Genomic DNA, 14,917 nt, shown 5'->3' on the forward strand with positions numbered 1-14,917 from the left:
TCCAGGTTTCCATTACTGAGCATACATGCACTCCCTATGTGTCTTGGGCTCTGAGTGCTGGAATACTTGTAGGGCAGATAATATACCCAATAGCTAAACAGAAAACCAGCTAGTTCAGGTAAACCAGCCTGAGTGTGCACACTCCAGGACTGAGTGATTATTTCTCCAAAGAGCTGGTATAAATCAGATCCACTGATATGGGTGAAGTAGCAGCTAAGTTTGAAATATGGAACCTTCAATACTTAGTTCATCCATGCATCCAAACCCATTTTTATTCCAAGTGAGAATAGGGAGACATGACTGTGATTTCATCCCCCATAAATAGACTCAGATTTATTAGGACAAGTCTTCAGCTGGTGTCAATCTGTGTGACTCTGTTGATTTCAGCAGTATTAATCTGGCTGACAGCAGCTGAGCTGTTCCAGTGTGAATGAGAGCATGAGGGTTTGAATGACAATAGCAAAACCATGAGACATTAGATTACTAGTTTCTGCAAGTTCTCATTAAAAAAAGAATTCAGAACTTTAAATCAATTTATAAATATGTGTTATATTAGATTTTCAATTATTGATGCCAGGAACTTCAGACATTGTATTTTCTTCCTTGAAATGGCAATGGCCTGACTATTGTGTTCATCTATTCTTAAATTTTCATAACTTCCTCTTGGCTATTTATGTGGCCATTATGCAGGCAAAAAAGATGCTCTCATGGGTTTGAAGCAGTACCAGACATTTGTGACAGCAGCAACAATACTCTGGGGTAACTAGTGTTTTTCCTGAACAATTGTCTGTCTCAGTATCTGCTCTCCAAACCCATCAGTTTCTTAATAAAAGCTTTCAAAGAGAACTTAGGGAAAAGAAAACCCACAGAACCCAACAAAACAAACCCCAGACTATCATACAAATAAGATGCCAAGCTCTGAGAATAATTAATAACCAAATTAAACAGGCCACAGAGAATGAGGAACCTGCCAGGGATATGAGCAAGCTCTGATAAATCCTTGATGTAGAAAAGTAGTTTTCTGGAAATAAAGAGTTACATAATACCTGCTAACCAATAAAAGAAGCTGGATTAACAGCACATATTGAGTCTGAGCCTCAGCTGGTACAAAAAGTGAAGTCCTTGGAGCTGCATTGATTTGTAGCATTCATGAGAGCAATGCATTATTCATAAATATTGGCTCAACTGTTTGAACAAATGAGGGAAGTGCAGGGGAGGAGTTAACCTTTGGGTTTGCCTCCTGCAGATGTTTCTCCTTGACGCACATGAAAAGAAAGGGAAATGCATTGGCTAACAATCTATGGAAGGATGAAGAATCCCAGCAAAGATTGCACACATTCCTGAAGTGGCACTTCATAGGTTGTCCTGCTTCATTTCATGGTGTCCTGGACAAGTAATTTTATGACATGCTCCAAAAAATGACTTCACTCACTATGGATAACATGCACACCCTGGTATTTGTATTCTGTAGACCAGTGACCACAGGATTACACAGCTATTCATTAATCTGGGCCTTCTTTCCTTCTACTTGTGCAGCAAAATCCTTCTGTCTCTGGGATGGAGTTGGCCACATGAGGAGGGAAATCTCTGTGCTGCTAGAAATTCACTGTGACCAGTGCCATTGCTCCCAGTTGGGTCTACATTAAGGCTATAATCAGATTTGACCTTTTTGCTCGCACACTGAGGTTTCCCAACACTGAAAATATGTCAGTGAATTCTCAAGGTTGGGTCAGACCATACATATCTTTGGTTGGAAAAAACCCCAACAACCCACGCACAAGCCAATGAAATCTCATTTGTTGTGAATGAAATCTATAAAACACAACCATCTCCTGTCTCAGATGGGCTGGTTTTCTGCAGGTCTGCCCTTCTAGCCCATGTGTTGTTTTTATAGTGTTTTGTTAATAAATCCAGACAAATTTGGTTTTCATATTAAAGAAAATTTCATATTAAAGAAACAAACTTGATGGGAAGTGATTAATAGATCCCGAAGAGATTAAACCTGTTTGAAATGTGAAATATTGGAGGACCAGTTTTCCCTCTATTGCCCAAGTATCCAAATTCTGCATTCTAACTCTGGTAACATGTTATTCAAAGTTTCCTTTAGTACTTGGTTAGTAAATGTTTCTCTTTCAACAGAGCTGCTCTCAGACTCTATTTCCTGGGGAAATGGAGCTTATGCAGTGACTTTGTATGTGTTAATGTCTGTCTGTGTCCCTCTGCAGTAATGTTTGAGCTTCTTGGCCAATATGAAGCCAAATTTGACAGGGAGATAGCTCCCTGTCAATCACATTCCTGAGCACTTTGTGAAACAAGACATCGAGCTAGTAGAGAAAGGCCATAGGAGTATCCCCCCTTTGGGGAAAGTGATTATTCACACACTATTAGACACCAGAGAAGCCACACAGCTGAGACCTCTCAGACGGCCAACTGCAGGAAAACAACTTCAGTGGAGTTTGCAGTCAGTCACCAGACACAAATCTGGGGGAAGCAGCTTTATTGATGTAGTGCTCACAAAAGCACTGCTGCTTTAGGCACACGTAGTCCACATGCTCTCGAGTTCTCATCTTCTAATTCTTTTTAAGCTACCCCCCTTCCAGCCCATGACAATGTTCTTCCTTAGTTTAGTCTTGGTGACAAAAGCAAAAAGGGTGAAAACGAAGGTATCTCTTTTCACACTAACAACTTAGGAAGTAAAATGCTATGTGTGTCACAGGTTTTTCCTAGGACTCTTTCAAAGTGCACAGATACAGTCATAGAATCACAGAATCATAGAATAGTTAGGATTGGAAAGGACCTTAAGATCATCCAGTTCCAACCCCCCTGCCATGGGCAGGGACATCTCACATTAAACCATGTCACATTCCAGTGAATATAGAGTAGTTCAAAGTCAAGAAGGTGAACAAATTGAGGGTCTGATACGGGCTGTTTTAGAGACCTTAGTAGAAGGAGGTCCCAGCTATGGAAAGCATCCAGGATACACATTTCTTACTACCATAGATAATTGCATCTGAAGCATTTAATAAAGATTATAATGAAGATAACAAAGAACTTTTGCATTCCCTGGAGGGTGTTCTCCATAATGTCTGCTGGTGTTTGCTATCAGTTTCACAAAATTGGGAGCATTATGATTTTGTTTCCTGATTTTATTTGGAACACTGTTATTTCATCAGCACAGAAGGGGATTTGGGCTCAGGAGGTGATGTATCACACCCAGAGTCCCACAGCAGGTCACTACCCCAAGCTTTGCTGTTTGTGATCAGTGTCCACCTTGCTCCATCCTTGTCTAGTGTAATAAACTTCCCCCCATCACCTGGACTGAAGGTACCACACAGAGCACCCATTGTTTCCTTCTGGGCTTATCTTTCCTTCCTTTTCCTCCTATCAGCATTTTGGAGCTGATGTCGTGATACAGGCTTGTATTCAACCTGAGGGAAAAGAAGAACAGGGAAGAACAGGATGGAACAAGGTGCTGAGCCCACATGCTCAGGCAAAAGGTGGGTGCAGTTGATGTCTGCCTTGATTCAGTGAATGCTTTTCTTCTTCATGCAGTAATAAAATGGCTCCATGGCTTCTGGCAGTATTTCTTTCCTGTTAACATGGCTTGAGTCCATCTCCATTTAGTCATGCCTGAAATGGTTGAGTTCCTGAGGAACTGCTGGGTTGCACATGTTCAGCCAGGACAGGCTTCCCAAAGGGAATTTTGACAAGGAGGACATATTCTGTGACACTCTGTGAGGCAGGCACAGCACGAGAGTGGGGAAGGAAAAGGAGAAGATTCCTGTATGGAATCCACTTCATTGTTCTCCTGAGGCTGCATTAGTTATTCCTGGGTTTCAGCACTGAAATAATACAGGGAATAAGTCCTGTATCCCCCACAATTAGCAATAATCATGGCCAGTGTGGTCTTTTTGTTATGTTTTAAAAGGAAAGCTACAAATACAACCTCTACATCCATCAGCTTTGAAAAACATTTAGTTTCATTGAGGTGCTTGCACCTAAGTTGAGGCTCAGTTTGACATCAGTAGCAGCACTAGATGCCAAGAATGAAGACTCTTCACCATGTTCCACAAAGTTATTTCCTACCCTAATGATGTCACGATGATACCTACTCCTTACTTGACAGGAGAGAAGTTTTTGGACTGGAAGTCCTGAAGGGACTAACCTGACTTCATATATCACAGGTTGAAGACTTTGGAGGCTGATGCTGGTGCATCAAAGGACCTTTCTGACCATCCCCACTGATGCAGCCTTTTCGATGAAGCTGTTCCTTTCTCCTAGGTTACAAAGTGTAGTCTTTATGTTTGCAATGCTCAGGGCTGCTGTTTAGGGCTTATCATAACATGGTTTTAATCAGTGCATTCAGGCTGCAATATAGTGGGATCTATTTCAGCTGTAGTGAAGCCTCTCCCCTGATTCCATAGGGTCCTTCAGCTCCATGCAAGCTGGTTTCCATTACTCCCACTCACTCTGACTCCCTGACCTCCATTTGGTCTATCACAACATGACCCGCACATCTCAGACTGTCCTTTGGGGCACCCCACAGAAACACCTCTCAGAACAAATGCAAATGCTCAGTTTTAGAGGAAACTGGAATTTCAAGGAAAAGTGGTCACTTTTGGCCATTAACTTCTAGATTATTTTGGCAAGCTGTCTCTGCTGCCTTTTCCAGTCTTAACTGTTTGCTTTTTCCGTGTCAAATGCAATTCTCTGGCATATGCCTGGTTCCTGGTGGCAGCCCTTGGGGCATTGGCTGGGTGCACTCCCAGCACCTCATGGAGCAGGATTCAGCACAGAGCCAGGAAAACGCACAGTTTGCCCCCATGACTGAGACATCACAGTGCCCTTGGAGGTACATAGTTTCCTTATTTGCCATTACTTCAAGTTGTTACTTGAAGGCCAGAGAGGCAACAGGTTTCCTAGGAGAGCCACCCTTCTCTTTACACACTGGGGACTGTTGTCCTCATCTGTGTTACCTCCCACAGGCATCTTAAGTGAAAAAATCCTGGCCCTGTTTGAGATCCCAAAGTGGCTGCTGAGATTGCAAATAGAGTGATCAGCTTAGGAGAGCTTTCATGTGTTAAAAGCCTGTTGGTGTTATTTACTCTCCACCATGTGATGGAGAAGGGTCCTTGAAATGTGCCTGGGGAAAGTGTCTGCCCAGGTGATGGGGATGGTTCCCTCAGGGTACCAGTGGTGGATTACAGCTCCTGGCAAGGGAGCTCCTTGTGTAGGAGCCATCACAAACTCCCTTCTGCCTTGGGAGCCCGGGATTATTGGGGTTTTGGAGCAGGGAAGGGCCTGGACTGAAGGCAAGTCCAAGGCACTGAGCCTGTAATGAGCAAAGTCAGGAAGTGATGAATCAAAATGGGAGGGGAAGAGAGGCAAAGGAATATGTCCAAGGCATGGACAAAGGCCTGGAAGAGTCTCAGGGTGTCCTCTCATACCTGCCCCAAGACATAAACTGCATTAACTAAACTCTTCCCGACAGATGTTTCTCTAACCTTGTCTTCAGGGAGCAAGACTTCCCCTCTAAGCATTCTGCAGTATCCTATTCCAGGCCTTCACTGACCTCAGAGTTAGAGAGTTAACCCTTATGTCTACCTTCAGCCTCCCTTGCTGCACTGTAAGTCAAGTCCACTGTTCCTTGAGCATACTAGAGGAATTATTTCTTTCCTCTTTATTGCACCATCTAAACAGCTTACAGACGTGTATCTCCACTGCAGCCCTCTCTCCTTCCCCAGGTCTCCCACTCTTTGCTCAGACATCATAATTTCTTTCTTTATCTATTAAGATGCCAAAACTAGGGTTGGCACTAGGACTAGATAGAGACCTTCCTAGAGTTCACTTACTTCCCCCTTTTCCTTAACCTGCCATCCCTAGATTACTTCTGCAGGAAGCCACATATTCCTACAACACTGATTGCTCCCATTGAGATGAATGTCTGTCAAGACAGAACAAGCAGTCACTTGAATGGTCACAGCCCTGCAACATCAGTTAGATCTACTGGGGTACAATGATTGACAATAGCAACAAAATCTCAGCAGCATCAGAAACCGCCCTTAGGTATGCCCTGACAGAATGAGTAACCCGGAGGACTTCTTTCCCTCTCTATTATTTCCCCTGTATTAATTTTCCTTCATCCCTGGAGAAAGAAAAAGTCAGTGTTGCTGATAGAACTGAAAAGCCTGAGTCAACCCTGTGCTCCTGCTGTCCTGAAGTCCTTTATGAACCGACTATTTCAGAGGATCTCTGCAGGATGTTTTCTTTTCAAACTCATATCATCAGCAGATGTACTTCTGTGATGCTATCCAAGACACAAAGAGCTTGAAAAACCTCAGTCTACATCCCAGAGCCCCACTCCAGCTATTCCTCCAAGGAAGAAAGCAGCACAGATACACCCCACTGAGGATAACTTCCTACCAGCTAGCCATCCGCACTGAAGAATTTAATCTGGGATAGATTCCCATCTTACTTGAGCAAATTTCATGTGAGATATTGCCAAAAGTCTAACTACAGTAGATATGAAATCACACCACAGCCACTTAATCACCTTCTACGTTATGTGCTCTGTCTCCCATATCTTCTAGATCTGTCACAGATCTGGTGTTCTTTCAACCATGACTTGTTTTTAACCAACATATGCTAGACTATTTCATACCTTTAAAGTGTTCAAAATGGTCTGTTCCACTTGTTGTTTCAACATATCTCTAGATGTTGAAAGTATGCTGATCGATTGATAATTCCCCAGCTCTTCCTTATCCTCCACATTAATAGAGCCATTTTCTTTCCTCTTGTGTCTCACATGTCCTTCAAGACAGTGCCTAGCCAGGTCTATGATTTAAACAAAAAATATATCTTTTCAAATAATTCCCTTAGACTGCCTTTTGCTTATTGTAGTCTGAATTCCTCTTTCCCAGTCATCAGTGATAGTGTGTCTTTAGCTCATAGCATTTCTAATGAATCATCTAATATGTGAAAGCCATTAACCACTTCAGCCCTCCAGGCATTATTAGCTTTCCTTTCTCACTAGGCGGAGGTCCAGCTTCTTCCTTCATCTTCCTCTTTCTGATGAAATATTAATAGAAAGCTTTTTGTGCCCTTTCACATCCCTTGCTTGTTCTATACCATTCTGTGTTTTGGCCTTTATGATTTTGTCCTTACGTGCTCCAGTGATTCATTTACATGCATCTTTAGTAAACTGACCTAGTTTCCATTTCTTGCATGTCCTCATAGACCATCTGTCTGATGCATGAATTGCCAGCAGTGCAGGCTGCATTTTACTTCCAGTCTGGAGACGGGGAGGAACCAGGATCCTCCAACTCATTTTCAATAAGACAAGGTTACTAAAAGGAATGTAGGTTCATTGCTTCTGTGAATGAAGAGAAACCTCCGTGTTGCACTGGGTCAGAGAAGCAGATACCTAAGAAAGAGTTGCTCCATCAAATGACAAAAAGTATCAGCCCCCTGTATTCAATTATCAATGTCTTTTAATTAGACACCCTCCTTGGAAACTGAAGCATGGGAATTCTGAAGAGGAATAGGGTATGGTATTAAATAGCATAAAAAACCCAAATTAAATGGTCTCAAACACACACCAATGTGCATGAAACCTCTCTCAGCTTTTCTTAAAGGTTTTACTTTAGGAAGAGCCAAAATGGCAGCACATCCACACCAACAAGCCCAAAGCCTGCATTTCCTGTATCATCTTGCCTCTGAGCATTCCAGGGAGCTGTAAGGACTTACTGAGGGCTAGCTGTTTCCACTGTACTTTCCTGTGGAGAAGCATGGTAAAGAAAGTGCTGGAGTAAATTATCTGCTGGTTGAGTTATTGTCATGAATGATAAAACAGATGTTTCTTATGCATGAACTTTTCATGTTCTTGGGCCCCAGGCTGGGTAGATAATGTGAAATCCTATTACAACATGAAACAGGGAGTTGTAGTGGGCATATAAGCTCCAAATCTAGCTCCTGGTGATACAGCTTTTTCCACAGCTTATCCCTTAAACCACACACGTGCTCCTTCCTACACATACAGCAACATTTCTGTACTAGTTCTTAGCTGGAAGTGAGACTTTTGGCAAAATATTTGGAAAAATCAATAAAATATATATTCTTGTTTCCCCAGCTAATGCTAAGCCCAATGCCCTTCAACGTGCTTGGGGTCTCTGGAAGGTTTCTGGGCATGATTGTTTCTGTTCCCTTGTCCCAGGTGAGAACATTTATTCTTACACCTACCATGAGCAAGCCCTACGCTTTGCAAGAGAAAATGCATCAAACCCCTTTGCACTGCCCCAGAGACACAAAGCAGCTATAAAGCAAACTAAAGCAGCTAATTGCTCTGCTTCCCCAAAGCAATATAAAGGAGCTGGAGTATCCTGAAGAATCTGGCATTTACAGAGTAATTTCTGTTGCACAAAAGGCATAACCCTTAAAATCATAACCATAACACCCAAAGGGATTTCAGATTGCACAGTCCAACTTTTCACACTGAGGTGGGCTCGAGGTTAATGGTAGGTTACAACTGGTGGTGTCTGCTTGTGCCTTTTGTAAAACTGAAGGTGTTTACATGCTATGTGTCTGGAGACTGATTTGTACCTGCACATGCAGAATGTCTGAGGTCTTGGAAGAGATTTGCACACCTAATCCTCAGTCTGTTCTTTGTTTGCCATGCAATTTTCATGCCTTCTGTAGGGTTGCTGACAAGAACCAGCACTGGAGATGAGATAGTAGCAGAACTCTCTTCCCTGAGTAACCCCTGGGACTTGAACCAGTACTCATAGACTTTTGGGCTTGCCACTGTATGAAAGACTGTACCCCTACAAGTGGGAACTAGGCTAAACCTCCCTCCAGATGCACCAGTAGGAGACAGCAATGCCTATTGACACCTGCCTCTCCAGTGGGCCTGAGCACATGTAGCAGAGCTGAATACCCCCAACATGCTGTATGTGTTGATCTAAGATCAATACTAGATTTAACTGCCTTAGTTTTTCTTTGTAAACAGAATGAAATGTGACAGAGTTTTGGTATAAATGACTCTGATCTTGAGTAATTCCTTGCAGCACTTCCTTACATTCACCCTACTAATCATGCGGTTAGGGAAATACTGCTTGAAAGATGTAGTAATGAGTTGGAGCCCAGCACAAGCAGTAAAATATGGCTCTGTTTTAAGAAATATTGTCATTATCTCATAAATATGGCATATCTGCATAGTATCTGCCTTAGCACATGGAGAGAAAATTATATTACATCATCACCCTGTCATGGGGAGTTGGCAGGAATTCTGGGAACTGTTCTTTAAATCCATGTTCAGATAAGAGGAGAAAGGGGAATGACACAAGTGACAGGTAGAGCTGCATCAAGGTAGGAGGTTTAGTTTTTTAACTAACCTTTCAGCTGAGACTGAACACACTGCACAATGGTGAATATAAACCCATCCTCCCCAACTTGGTCAAAGCTTTTGTGTGTTGGAGTCTTTTGCATGCAGTTTATGCATGTGTTGAAGTAATTTGCTTGGCTGTATTCTAAAAAAAGCAGAGATGTGTAGTTTCCTTTACCATAAAAGTAACTGCAAGGCCAAAGCAATGTATTCAGTTTGGTCCTGCATGTTACTCACATCAAAACCCACAGCCATAGCATTAAGGGATGGTCTGTAGGACCAGAAAAGGTGGCATTCATCACATCTTCCATGGTAAGAACTAACCCTGAGCTGGCTGGCTGCGCTGCCATCACAGCTATTGGAGTCAGTGGAGTTTATGGTTTATCCACCCACCCTGTGGTGCATCCTGTGCACTTAAACAGATGAACCATCATCCCCTCATCTTCATGGTGTGCTACTGATTAACTCTCCATTGCCCATAAAGGGAGCTTGATGGTCCTATATTGACAACTTATGAAGGCTGCAAGTTGTTGATACAGGATAGCTATGTGATGTCTATGGACATCAATGGACATAGACAATGTGTGATATCAAACCCACTTCATGGGAATCTGCAGAAGTCACCCTTCTAAGGAAGTACATGGTTTTGGGGTTTGGGTTCATTTATTTTGTGGTTTTTGTTTTATTGTTGTGTTCAAATGTATACATGGGTGTCTGAGGCACCAGCCATATTTGACGTGCTGCATTGGTACCATTAAAGGAAGAAGAAAGGGTCAAAAAGAACAATTAAAATGGGGAACTGTCATGTATCCTGCTTCATAATCCTTCATTAAAAAATTATGTATGCCTATACAAATTAATGCACTGAAATCTCTGTACAATACAGTATGGACATACCTTGTGCATTGCCACCAGCTCAAAGCAGGGCCATTTTTATAGGATTTAAGACCACCTTCATTGTTTCCAGTGAACTGCAAATCACAAAATATCACTCAGCTGTCTGCAATTGGGTCATGCTAAAGGTTTATCTGGAAAAGCAACCAGCCATGGCTGGAAACAGCAGGAGACTGAGCTGCCACCACTGCTTTTGCTGATCTGTTGCAGTGATCTAATCAGTCTCCCTTTGGAGAGACTGGTTAGACCTTGTCTCTGCCTCAAGCTTGTCTCATTTTAACTGCTAGACGTTGTTTCCTGAGTAACTTCTTTCACTTTGCATTTTCTCCATACCTCCAAAGAATGCCTCATTCTTACGTAGCAACTTACAGAAGCCACATTTTCTAATAACTCAGAAGACAGCTGCCAGTTACATGGTTCTTTCATCCATCAAAAATAAGCTTCAGAGTTGTACAGGGCATATTTTATCTTACTTAGGATATTATGTGCTACTAAAAGCATAAAATATCTGGAATATGTTCAAGCTGTGCAATCTCAGTTTACTGCCATATGCAAAATACCATTTTTACTAGATAAGAGCTATTTTCATATTAATATGTCATTAATGGTCATTAATTGTAGTCCTAGCCATTAACCTCACCGTTGATTTATTAACATGTCCTTTTTAATACAAATGGCTTGTTGGCTTTCAGCCTATCTGTCTTTGCACTGTCTTGTTTGTCCTCAGCAAATATTGGCAGGGAATTAACATTTTTCCAGTCATCTGTAATTTCCCCAGTACTGTTAGATTAAAAGGAAACATCAGGGAACCAGAGGCCACATCAGCTTCACTTCAAGATGCCCAAGCCAAAGTTATCCAGGCCTGCTGATTTCAATGAGGGTTGTTTCATGTTCTCTGAATCACTAAAGCCTCAGAAAGTTGTTTATCATTCTCATGTGATCTTAGTGTGTCATCCTGCTTGCTCCCAAACACAGACTGGAAGCACATTACCTTTATTGTTATTAACATTTAATTTGTTCCTAATACACTTTAAAAAAACTCTTTTTCTTCTTATCTGGCTTTTTCAGCTCTGGCTTGTGTCTGACACCTTCAGCTTTAGGGAGAAACAGCAAAACATATTTCCAACCTTCCTATTTGTTATATTATCTTACATATAAATTGTTTCTACTCATTGCCTTTACTTTTGAAACACTTCAGCTAAAACTGGTGTGTTCACTCTTTTTTCCTTTACTGATGACCTGACAAGTTTTTATAAATAAAGTCAAATTTTTATTTTTGATGACTCTTTTCTTTCATTTAGTGCATTTTAGTACATTTTTTGGCTGCAAGACACAAGCTTATAGATAAACCTCACTGCTTTCTTTCCCGTTACGGGTAATGATGAAGTTATAGAGTCTGAAACTTCAGCAGGAGAGTCCCAGCATACAGACACATTAGCTGAGAGCATCACAATAATAACAACAACAAGAATGATGATGATGATGACGATGATGATGATGATATCACTGCCAGCAATCTATTAGTGATTTTGTTAAAGTATCTGCTCAAGGACATCAGAGCAGTACACAGGGCATCAATTCGATTATCAGAAGCATTAAGGCATGGGCTGCCCCTGTGACCACTGCCAGCTTTTTCTCTTTCCTTGTTCCGTGAATATAAACAGATAACAATAAATAAATTGTATAGTAAATGTCCATGCCCATGAAGAGTTCAGTGGAGGTTGCACATGCAACCACAAATCTGGTGCTCTTGAGTTTCTGAAGACATTTAACTTGCAATGAACAAGTTTTCTTCTGCATAGTTCCTCTTGTTTGCTTTCTCAGTATGCTGTTTCCCAAGGACGAGGGTGTTTTTTAATGAGGGAAGAAAGTGGTTTTCTTTTCATACTTTGCTGTTTGTTTGCTTGCTTTTTTAATATGCTGCTCCCATGGATTTCTCCTTCTTGTGGTAAGCAAAGAATCCCACAATGTATTGCATCAGTCTCCACACTATGCACCAGCAACACAGCTTAAACCACGTCCGGAGCTCCGCAGCAGAGAACAGAGATAGAGCTAACATTAACCACTCTCAGAAAGCATCTATCAGCCACAGCCAGCCAGGTGTTAAGAAACGCTGCATTGCTGAGCCTGATGTGGTAACACAGGTGAGCTTACAGAGAGATCTTGTCTTTCTCTTTTTGCCTCCTGCTTTTATGTCTTTGGACTACTGTCAGTGTGTTTTACTGGCTGGGGCCCAGCTATGGAGAGCACGAACATATTTTGCCACACATTTATGCTTCAGCATCATAGCAAGCTTACTTGAGGATCACCCTTGATTGAAAAATGCTGATTTTTATTACTAACTGCACAAATGCTCAAATGAATGGGACTGGAGCAGCTCCCATATGAAGACAGGCTGAGAAAGTTGGGGCTGTTCAGCCTGGAGAAGAGAAGGCTGCGTGGAGACCTCATAGCAGCCTTCCAGTATCTGAAGGGGGCCTACAGGGATGCTGGGGAGGGACTCTTCATTAGGGACTGTAGTGACAGGACAAGGGGTAACGGGTTAAAACTTAAACGGCAGAGGTTTAGATTGGATATAAGGAAGAAATACTTTACTGTTAGGGTGCTGAGGCACTGGAATGGGTTGCCCAGGGAGGTTGTGAATGCTCCATCCCTGGCAGTGTTCAAGGCCAGGTTGGATGACACCTTGGGTGATATGGTTTAGTGTGAGGTGTCCCTGGGCATGGCAGGGGGGTTGGAACTGGATGATGTTAAGGTCCTTTCCTACCCTAACTATTCTATGATTCTATGAATACATCTGGAATTCCACACAACAAAAGAAAATGGAATATCTCTACACCTTAAACTTTCTTGTAATTTCAAAGGCCAGCAGACAGCAAGGTTCTTCTTGCATTTCTCAAAATGATTAGTATAATTCAGGAAGTCTGATGAATGTCTCTATATCTCTCCCTGTGTTATGCAAGGTCAAAGTAAATCTATGTATTGCTTAATTCTTACTCTGCATCATCATTATGGTTGCTGCTGAACATGTGACTTACCAATTGTGAAGGCAATGCAGGGAATGCAGGGGCCAGAGGAGGGAAAAGTAATTTACCCCTTGGAAGTCACTGAAATCTGTGCAGGATTCCTTAACAGATGATGGGATTACCCCTGGAAGGGCACATTCTTTGTAAAGCAACCGCTGGCTGATCTTTTGAGGGCTGAGCATCACCAGCTGTGCTCTTCTGCTCTGGAATGCTTTTTAGGAAACTGTTATAAAATGTGATTTCTGTAATCATTCAAATTAATTTCAGATTGAACATTTGCATAGGAAACCTAAACTCGTGACTGTACTTCCAGACTGGCCTCAGCATGTTTTTAAAGAGGTCCTGATCTGAAGATGTTGGAAAACAAGCTTTTGATGGAAATGCTATTGAAAGGTTGTAAAACACATGTCATCAACTAAAAGTCCTGTGTCTGTGCCCATATTTTTTTGGCCAAATTCACTTATTAATTCCACATTACTTATCTTGTTTTGATGATTTCAGCTATTATGATGCAAAATATAATTAACACCACCAAAAGTCAGCATGATCTGCTTGGTTTACCTTCATCTTAGAGTGACCTACTTGCCAGTTTCCACTCTTCCTTAGTGAATCCTGGGTGATATATTCACACTGTCAGATAACATCATCCCAAATTTACTTTCAAGTCTATTCTCTTGATCATTCCCTTTGACTAAGTATTAACTGTAGCTTGTGATTTCTTTTGGAGTGGACTGTCTCTTTATCCAATACAAAACCCGCTATGTGGGATAGTTCAGTTCCCAATAAACATAGTAAGACTGCAGTGTATATAACTCTAACCCTCACACTGCATCCTCCAGCACAAACAGTCCTCCAAGACATCATGTATTTTGATTGTCCATGCCATCAAAACACTCTTGTTTGTGAACAGAGTGGTTCACAAACTGATTTAGACAATAGAAACAAAAACTATGCACATAAATGGATAATTACATCTTAGAAACATGAGGCACCTGATGCCCAAAAAAGACCAATGGCAAGTGCTGTGTAGTGTGACAGCTAGAAAGTGCCAGCAGTGAGGGATGTGGACACAAGCTCCTGCACCACTTGGCTGTGGTATATTCACTCCCCAATGGCTATAATAGGTATGTTTAACAATATAAATGCAGCCTGAAGTGTCTCTGCCTTGGCTATGCAGCTTATAAAGTTTTTCCACTTCACTCCCTTGTGTCTAATCCTCCAAGGCTTGAGAAATTGATTTTACCTTTCTGTTCCTCCTAAAATATTAAGAATAAACATTTTTAAATGTTGAAATACCAAACAATGTGTCTTAATCCTTGTTTAATGCACATAAATTACCCACTTGATTTTTCAGTAAGCAGCTCACTGCAGTACTGTAAAATAGACCAATACACATAAAAGGTGAAAGAACCCTGAAATTCCCAGAAAGCCTCAAAAATAAAGAAATTATTGCTATTATTACAATGTGTAATGGGAATGCTATTTGAGACACATCATGCTCTTTACACACTGCAAGAAGCATCCTCTGGTGCTTGAATCCCATCATTTCTCTTGGAAAAAGGTCATGGAATCAAACCCACAAACCTTATATTTAAATAACATTGCAGGCCTGGCTGCA

This window comes from Melopsittacus undulatus, chromosome 1 (assembly GCF_012275295.1).
Source record: "Melopsittacus undulatus isolate bMelUnd1 chromosome 1, bMelUnd1.mat.Z, whole genome shotgun sequence".
Taxonomy (NCBI): Eukaryota; Metazoa; Chordata; class Aves; order Psittaciformes; family Psittaculidae; genus Melopsittacus; species Melopsittacus undulatus.